Here is an 8,799-nt window from a genome sequence, read left to right on the forward strand (position 1 = left end):
CTTTATCTTTAAATTCACAAGGGCTTACACGCATAATTCGTTATCTAATTATAATTTTTCACTGTTTGAAGAATCTATACTCAGAGCTTATGAGGATCATATGGGCTTCCGTGTGTCTGCATCGTGAAATTAAGAAGAAAATGATATTGATTTAAAGTTAGGGGTTTTTGCTTTTAGACCCATTTGTTTACTCCCATTTATTTTTAAACCCATGTACTATTATTTGTATCTTTAAGCCCAATTCACATTTTGTATTTATTTTTAAACCCAATCTTCAAAATATAAAAATAAGTGGTTTTGGGTTTAAAGATAAATACAAAAGGTGAATTGGGCTTAAAGATACAAATAATAGTACTTGGGTTTAAAAATAAATGGGAGTAAACAAATGGGTCTAAAAGCAAAAACCCCTTTAAGTTAATGGAAGAATCCTTTAAAGAATAAATTTAGGAATAACATAACATTTTGGAAAAAAGTTTGTACATCCACATTGTATTGAATTCATGCCTGCAACCTATATGATAAAGCAACAACTAACGCTTAGATTAAAAATAAATGGGCATATTTTGCTCACAATATTAGTATAAACACTTGGAATTTATCTCCTCTCTTTCGGATAAGCAAGTGAGTATGGGTCCAAGGTACAACCCAAAGAAGAAATAGAACATCATCTCATCATCAAAAAAAATTATCGGTTACAAAACGTCTACAGAGGCATCAATGATGCTATTAAATTTAACAATGTTCAAAACTCATCAAACATAAGACGAAAATAAACACAAATAGCAAGGCCCAACCGCGCTACGACTTCTTTTGTTCATATCTCTGAACTCAAGAATGAGTTGAGGCTGAAGAACTCCTAAAAATCCCAACTTTATGACACCATGATCTGATCACATGCCTGTAGAGCTTGCCCGGCAAAATACCTGACATCAACATCTGGGTCCTCACTCAACTCAACCAGACATGGCTTAATCGTCTCCTCAACCACCTGCAGTTTTTAAATTGCAAATGAAATTTAGTACAAAAAAACCAAGATGAAAATGATGAGAAGATGTTGCTATAGATCTAGTACTTACAGAGTGGTCGACTATTGACACAAGGGAGTGCAACACCTTGGCCACATTGAATTTTATGTTTGGTACCCTAGAAGAGTTCAAGTACAGTATGATCAAAACATGGAATTAGAAATTTTAATTTTTTGTTTTATATTAGATATGTTAGTGTTTTACCTGTCCTTTGATGCTGTAACAATCACAGGCAATAGCTTTTGGCAAGTGATTTCTGCACCCATGACAGGGGCTAACAGAGATATCGATTGAAGAATTGTCATGCGATATAGATAATGTGGACCGGTCACCTTGTCCAGTACCTACAAAGAAATTAAATAGAATTCATATTGTAGAAGATGAAACTTTGTTAATGTGGACTATTGACCTTATCTAGTACCTATAAATAAATGTATCATATCGTTGAAGATGAAAATTTTAAGTTCTTCTCTGTTGCAAGACAATTTACTAAAAATAAGAAACAAGAATAAAAGTAGATCCAATGAAATGTTAATTTGCAGACGATAATATTTTCTCTGTGGTAAGAAGATCAAAATGACCATGAAAAAGATATATCCTTATTATGTGTCATTATGAAATTTTGCATGCCTAATGGTGAAAATCACAAAAACATGGGTCACAAATCTATGAAGATGTCATCCATATACCTGCCACCAATGCAATCTAGGGATCGCTTATTCTGTTTGTTTAATCCTGTTCAGAGCGTCCACATAATACAGTTCGAGAAGGTAAAGAGGTTTAACAAGTTAATCTGTGAAGAAGCATGATATCCAGAACTTTTGGATAGATGCTCTTGAGAGTAAAAGGATTTGCGAACTTTAAATCTTAGAAAGATGGGTTGTCTAATGGTGACTAATACTAAACCGAATATTTCTTTTACTTGCAGAACATGGAAACTGTTGGATAATCCAATGAAAAGAATATTTACCTATATGCCTAAGAATACAAAGAAATTATATCCCCAGAGAAAGAGCTAACTAAAGTTGCAGGTTAATTCACTGTACAATGTGATAAGAAACATGTAATGTATATTAGATGATAATTACTTGATAACATGCCGTAAAGAAATACAATTCATTTTAGTATCTAACATGATCTGAATGGCCAAAGTGATCAGTACCATGAACCATAGGGCGTGTAATATGTTTGAAGACTTGACAATAAAGGTCATCTGATTAAAACTCCACAGTGGATAAAGGTAAGTGATCAGGTCCGTGATAAAAGAGGAATTTTAGGAGTTCATCCTCAATTCTTCATTGAATCAGCACTGGACTAAAGAAGTTGTAATGCATTAGGGGTCTGCTGCTTGTGTAACTTTTTTGTCTGTGGTTGATAGGTTTTCTCCTTACTGGATGTTTTCAAGTACATTAACATTGATGTCTTGCTTAAGTTTTGTTAACTGATAAAATTTTGGATAACGAGATGATGTACTATTTCTACTCTTGCTCATAATTTGGACTCAAATTCCTTTTGACAATCTCCAATGAAAGAATACAACAGTTTATATTAGTTAGTAGTCAAAATGAGTTCATTTCTTCCTCTCAGCATCAGTTCTTGCATTGTAATATGTCAGGATGATCAACTCTGAACCATGCTACCCCGGCTATGTATGGTTCACTGCTATGGGCACGTGTATCTAACACGCGTATTTAATTATATGAAGAGCATGGATTAGTTACAGGTAGAGCAATTAAATTATACATGTACTGCATATGATGTGAAAATTTTATAATTTACCCTGAAGTAACTATGAAATCCCTTGTATATTTTATATAAATTAATAATAGAATATGAACTAATCCATAACAAGAATATTATATCCAATATACATCCGAATGGAATTTATGCTGCATATAATTCATTTTAGAACTGGAAATGATATGGATCTCTATGGAGGTATCTGGTAAGAGTTTCACAAATATCGATATCAGATACATATACAATAAGGATACAGTGTCACTATCTTTGTGGAGATCCATGAAATCAGCTATCAGTACTCAAACTTCTAATGGCCTACGAGCACCTTTAAAAAATTGATGCATTATTCACAAAGAGTGTTAAAAAACAAGAGGTGATGTTCCATACCATGTACAAGGGAACTATACCTGTGGAATTATATGCTGCATTGCCCATTCCACACCACATTCTTCAGCAAGACGCTTCAAGTTATTGGCAGCCCAGCCGCCTCTCGAATAGAAAAAACCTATAGAACAATGAAGGTACATACTTAATAAATTGAAAGTAGACATCAAAATTGCTCAAGAGCTCAGTATAGGATAACCATGTCATCTTTATTATCAAGTATCACCTGGAAAAAAGTAATAAAGAATAATGTCTGGTTATATATGATTCAAGAAACATTATCCTATTCCTGTATGATTCAATAACCAATTAATTCAACATGGAAAGAATGACATTTGAGTTCAAAGGCCTGTTGTAAACCATTGGAACCAAAAGAATGGTTACAATTAATTTCATTGCTACAGATGTTTCTGAATGTTTATTCACTGTTATCAACATCGTTTGCATTCAAATCTACATCATTCGCTTGTAACTTATAACAGTAGTATGCCTATTCGGGTGCTCGTCCTAATCTTTTTCATCAATTCCAACATGCTTAAGACTGCATGGTGCTCAGTGAATCATAAAAAACCAATCAGAAGGTGGCAGAGCAGTATACAAAGGTCATGATCCAAACTCCAAACAGGCAATATCTTTTTCAGATGGCATGGTAGTGTCATTTCAGCTGTCTCGCCAATGTTATTCATCAAGCCAAAAATTTGATAATAGGAAACAATGCTATCAAAATGGCGAATAACAGCAAATCTCAAGCTTTTAAAGGCCACTCTGATGCATAATCACTGTATGATACAAGTTGAATTAAGAAATACTGTATAACCTTTGAAATATGGGTATCAAATAAATGGACATTCAATCAGCAAGTAAAAACTAGCAAATTTAACAATGGATAGGAATTGATATCACATGAAACTTTGAAGTACAAAGAAAAAAAAATCAAATATAAATTGTTAGGGATTTTTTATAAGGAATTCACATTACCTTATCTTCTAACCATTGGATGCAGAGAGCACCTAGTTTATCATCAAAAAACCCAACACCCAACTGGTTAGCCAGCAAAGGAATGTATTCAATTATGGCAAGCCGGACGCGCCAATGCCTATCTTCGGCAAGCTCCACAATGGCTGGTAACAGTGATTGAGATAGAAGATCAATTCCTATCACCTGAAAGAATAGTTTCAGTGGATCAGCCAAACATTTGTTTCATACAATTAAACAACTTGATTACCAGTATCTTAAAAGATATCACTTCACCAGTACTCCAATACATAAATCCAGTAGTTCTAACTAGCAAGTATCTTAAAAAATAACAGTTCAATACATATATCTAGTAGTCCAGTAACTATCAAGAATCCCTTCCTCTGTACAAACCAGTCCTTTCTCAATATCCAACTCACTCTAAACATTTGGGTTGCAAAAAGAAATAGAGTCGATGCAGTTAAGATCAAGGTTCTTTAGGATAGAATTTGAGAATTAAAAAACAGTCTTCAGGGTTGTAAAACAGAGCAGGCAATATTGATGTTTTTGTATTGTTCCCCTTTTCTTATCGGACGCCATGCCAAATGTGGATATTGCCATAACGAAAAACACTCTTTTCATATCTGAAGTAAATAAGTTAGGACTCAGACCCGATGCAGATAGTTTCAAGTTTGATGAATAATCTAGTAAAATGGGCCTTTACATTACATTAAGTAACGCTAAACAGACTTAAATTATACATACTATTGCATGCATATATAATTATAAGTAATAATACTATATATGAGAATATGGGTATGCTTGGTACCAAGCACAAATTTTGTGCTTGGGTAGTGATGTGTTTCATCCTCCATCCACTCATTACTCATATGAATATGGTCCACATTTGAATGAGTGAGGGAGATGTGACACTCACTACCAAGACAATTTTTGTGCTGGTACCAAGCATACCTCATATTTCATATATATATATATAATATATATATATATATTATAGAGAGAGAGAGAGAGAGAGAGAGCAGACATAGATGGGTGAGCTGGCAGCTCACCTCCATCCGTGAGCTGCAAGTGTATGACGTGTGAACCCCTACTAGTCACATTGGTGGTGGGCTCACATGTCATACACTTGCCAGCTCACGCGGGAGAGGTGAGCAGCCAGTCTCACCTCCATTATTCTCATATATATATACTATTATATACTATATATATATATATATATATATATATACACACACATATGTGTGTGTGTGTGTGTATTTTAGCATTGTCTATAGCGTATTCATATTTTAAACAGAGAGGATAGACACATTCATATTTCTCAACATATGAATACAAAATCAACTTCTTATCAGATTATTTATATAAATGTACATCTCTAATAATCTTAAACAAACCAACCAGATGATGACTTAAAATGTATTTATGTCAAATTGTTGCCTCTTTGTATAAATCTGCAATATATGAGATGATGCCTGTTGGTATATCTAAGGTCTATAAACAGACAAACAAAGTAGAGTTTGCCCATTAAATTATTTCCTACTAACTCTTGTATTATCGATAACGGAGAAATATATTTGTATATGTAATAACTTGTGAAAGAAAAAGGAAAAGATAGGCAAAGAGATGAAAAATTAATTTTCTTACATGATAGTTTAGTGAATTGATGATCACTTGAACTGAGTCTATAAACATATATGTACCTGATTAACTTGATCTAACTTGCTGATAATATTTAATCGTACATCAGGAAATTCATCCTTTAGAAGAGAAAGAAAAATGGGAAGGAGCAGTGCAAGCGTTGCATCCTGCAAAAAATGCAACAAATAGATGAGCTTTCCAATAAAAACACAGTACAATAATAGTGAGGGTAGATGATCTGACAGGTAAATACTTAAGGAAAATTTTCTTTAAAGAGAAGTAATTAATCAGCACACAAACAATTTGAGTAAGTTGCCACTACCATATCTCACACAGAATCAGTATAACAGGTATAACAATAATACTGAAAGGAAAAAAATTGACAAACTGCCATTTTGAGCATACAAAACTGGCATTGCAATAACTAATTGTGTACCGATAGTTATATATTTCACATGAAGAGATCCATAACTTGAAATTCAAGCAACGAATCTGGATAAAGCTTTTGAAAAGCATTTAATAAAACCAGGATGTAAATATATGTAGATTTACAGTAACAAATTGCCCGTGCACATAACATCGCTGCTACACAAAATTAGAATTTGATAAAGTATACATCAGTTTGATGCAAGGGTATGGTATAATATCCAGATAGAAAATAAAATACACCTGAATTTGGATCAAGTTTACATCAGATACAGATCAAATTTGTATCAAGTCACAAACTTTTGCTGAAGGTTTTGTGAAGCCTGTGCAGCTTGGCTAATGGAAAAATCATAAAATCATAAATGTGAAGCCTAGGCAGCTTGTTTTCCACCAGAAGTAAAAAAGGTGTCTGTTTCACATGAGTAAAGCTGGTAGTCATTTGTGGCAGCCAGATATTGCCAGATGCTAACCACAAAAAACAAAAATCTGGCAAAAACCCCTTCTGCAAAGTTTGAGAATGGTTGTTATTAAGATGTGAAGTAACTGAAGTCTTAAATATTTGATCTACCATCAAACTTTAACAAATATTACCAAAATAACTTGCGTGCATTACCCTAAGGTTATGTTGAACATTATGTAAAGGGGGGACAAAATTATTGGCCATATAACTTCTGCTCTATTTTTTTATTTTTTTATTTTGAATATGCAGTAATTCTCTTTAGGTATAAAGCTAAACTTCAAGTTGCAATACTCATATATCAATGTTTTAGAAATCAGATATGAGGGAAATACCGGATGACCAAAATCCATATCAGGCAGATATCGGAGAAATATCGGGGATATCTAGTAAATATCAGAGTGTCCTATCGGATGATGTCTACATATAATATAACGTCCTAAAATGTAAACATACTTGATAAAATCTAAGCATACAAAATGTAAATAATATATGTTTAGGATCATTAACAAATCTTTTAAAACAAATAAACGCCCAAAGCGACATTGTAACATTCAACCGACTTTTTGTAGGCTAAAATATCACTTGATATATCAGGAAAATCGTGATATATTGCACAAAAATTGTCAAAATCAATATACCGTTTTGCAACAAGCCATCCAAAAGGACATATCAGCCAACATATCAGCTAATATATCAGCCATGTCGGGAATATATCGCCCAAAATTACCAAAAAGTGGTAAAGGATAATAAGACCATATCGTTTTGCAGAGGCTTATAAAAGGATATATCGTCCAATATATCGTGTAGGTTAGTGAAAATAAAACTTCAAGTAGGACTACCTAGGCCTATCCCCACATGGCAAGATAGAGCTTGATAAACTATCTCATAAAGAGTTGGATACCAGAGGTCCAGAGCATCCAACAAGAAAATCATAGATAAACGCATGCACACTATGAAGAAATATGAGTTGTCTTTCGATTGCTGCATGTATTTAGAAAATCAAGTATCTTTGTAGTGCGGTCTCATACCTTTCCCAGGACTGGAGCCATACCCATGATCACAGACGCTAGAGCTGATCGCACGTGTTGTGATGAGTCTGATGACAATTCCTGGAAATTCGTCCACGTGTAACAGAGGACAATAATAAACGTGAACAAGAACAAAGATGACAGAAAAAAGAAAACATGTAATAGGATACTTTTCGAAGAAAAAAACTCAAAGTCATGGTACCTTCACACAGGGAAGAATGTGCTGGATTGCAAGCTGTGGGTCCAAGATCTGGCAAAACTTGGTCACCTTCCCAGCAGCTGCTATGCGTACTTCAGCCTCATTATCACGAAGTAGTCTAACATATGCTGGCACCAAATCCGCCCTAAAATAATGGACAAATCATATGAATTAGATCTTGCATCTATAAGTGATGTAAGCTGCAAATTGCAATCAAGGAAAATCAAGTGTTTAAAATCAGCAGTTTCGGATAAACTTGAGTTCATAAATCAACATACACTTGAATATGTTTAGCAATAGTTTCAGGATATTGTTAAGAAATACCGGGTAGGTTCTGAGCCGACAGCTTCACATAGCTCATACAATTGATTTGCAACCATATAACGAACACGCCAGGATTTGTCCTGTTAAAAAGCCATGAACACAATGGTGAAGATCATGATCATAATAAAGTAAAGGAAAAAAAAAGTTCTCCACAACTTTCACGCGATAACAAAAGGCATCTTGTTTTAGTTTACATAGATTGAGAACAGTTTAAAGCAGTGGCACAAAGGTAATACAATATCTAACCAGTATGCACAGGATGTCTGAGACAAACCTGTGAGAAATTAACAATAACTGGAAGTATATGTGCTACACAGTCTTGGGGATCCAACAACTTCCCAAGTGCTGCACAACCCTCAACGGCCAACAAACGTACAGAATCTTGATCTGAAAGAGAGAAGTGTGATAAATATGCACCATGAGAAACAGAATCACAGTTAGAATATCCATTAACAGAAAAACATCTGGTCTAATTTAACGGAGGAGATGACACTCAATAGAGTTGCATGGGGGAAAGGATTAGGTGCCCAAGCCCAAGGTTCCAGATAAAAGCGTTTTTATTTATTTTTTTTGGTGGGGTGGGGGGGGGGGGGGGGGGGG

The 8,799-nt window shown here is 34.3% G+C and overlaps 1 pseudogene; it reads right to left on the reverse strand.

Annotated features, from left to right (window-relative positions):
• Positions 1-542: 542 nt before the first annotated feature.
• Positions 543-8,799, reverse strand: part of LOC109827923 — a 13,318-nt pseudogene continuing 5,061 nt past the window's right edge.

This window comes from Asparagus officinalis, unplaced genomic scaffold (genome assembly GCF_001876935.1).
Source record: "Asparagus officinalis unplaced genomic scaffold, Aspof.V1 AsparagusV1_Un553, whole genome shotgun sequence".
NCBI classification, from domain to species: domain Eukaryota; kingdom Viridiplantae; phylum Streptophyta; class Magnoliopsida; order Asparagales; family Asparagaceae; genus Asparagus; species Asparagus officinalis.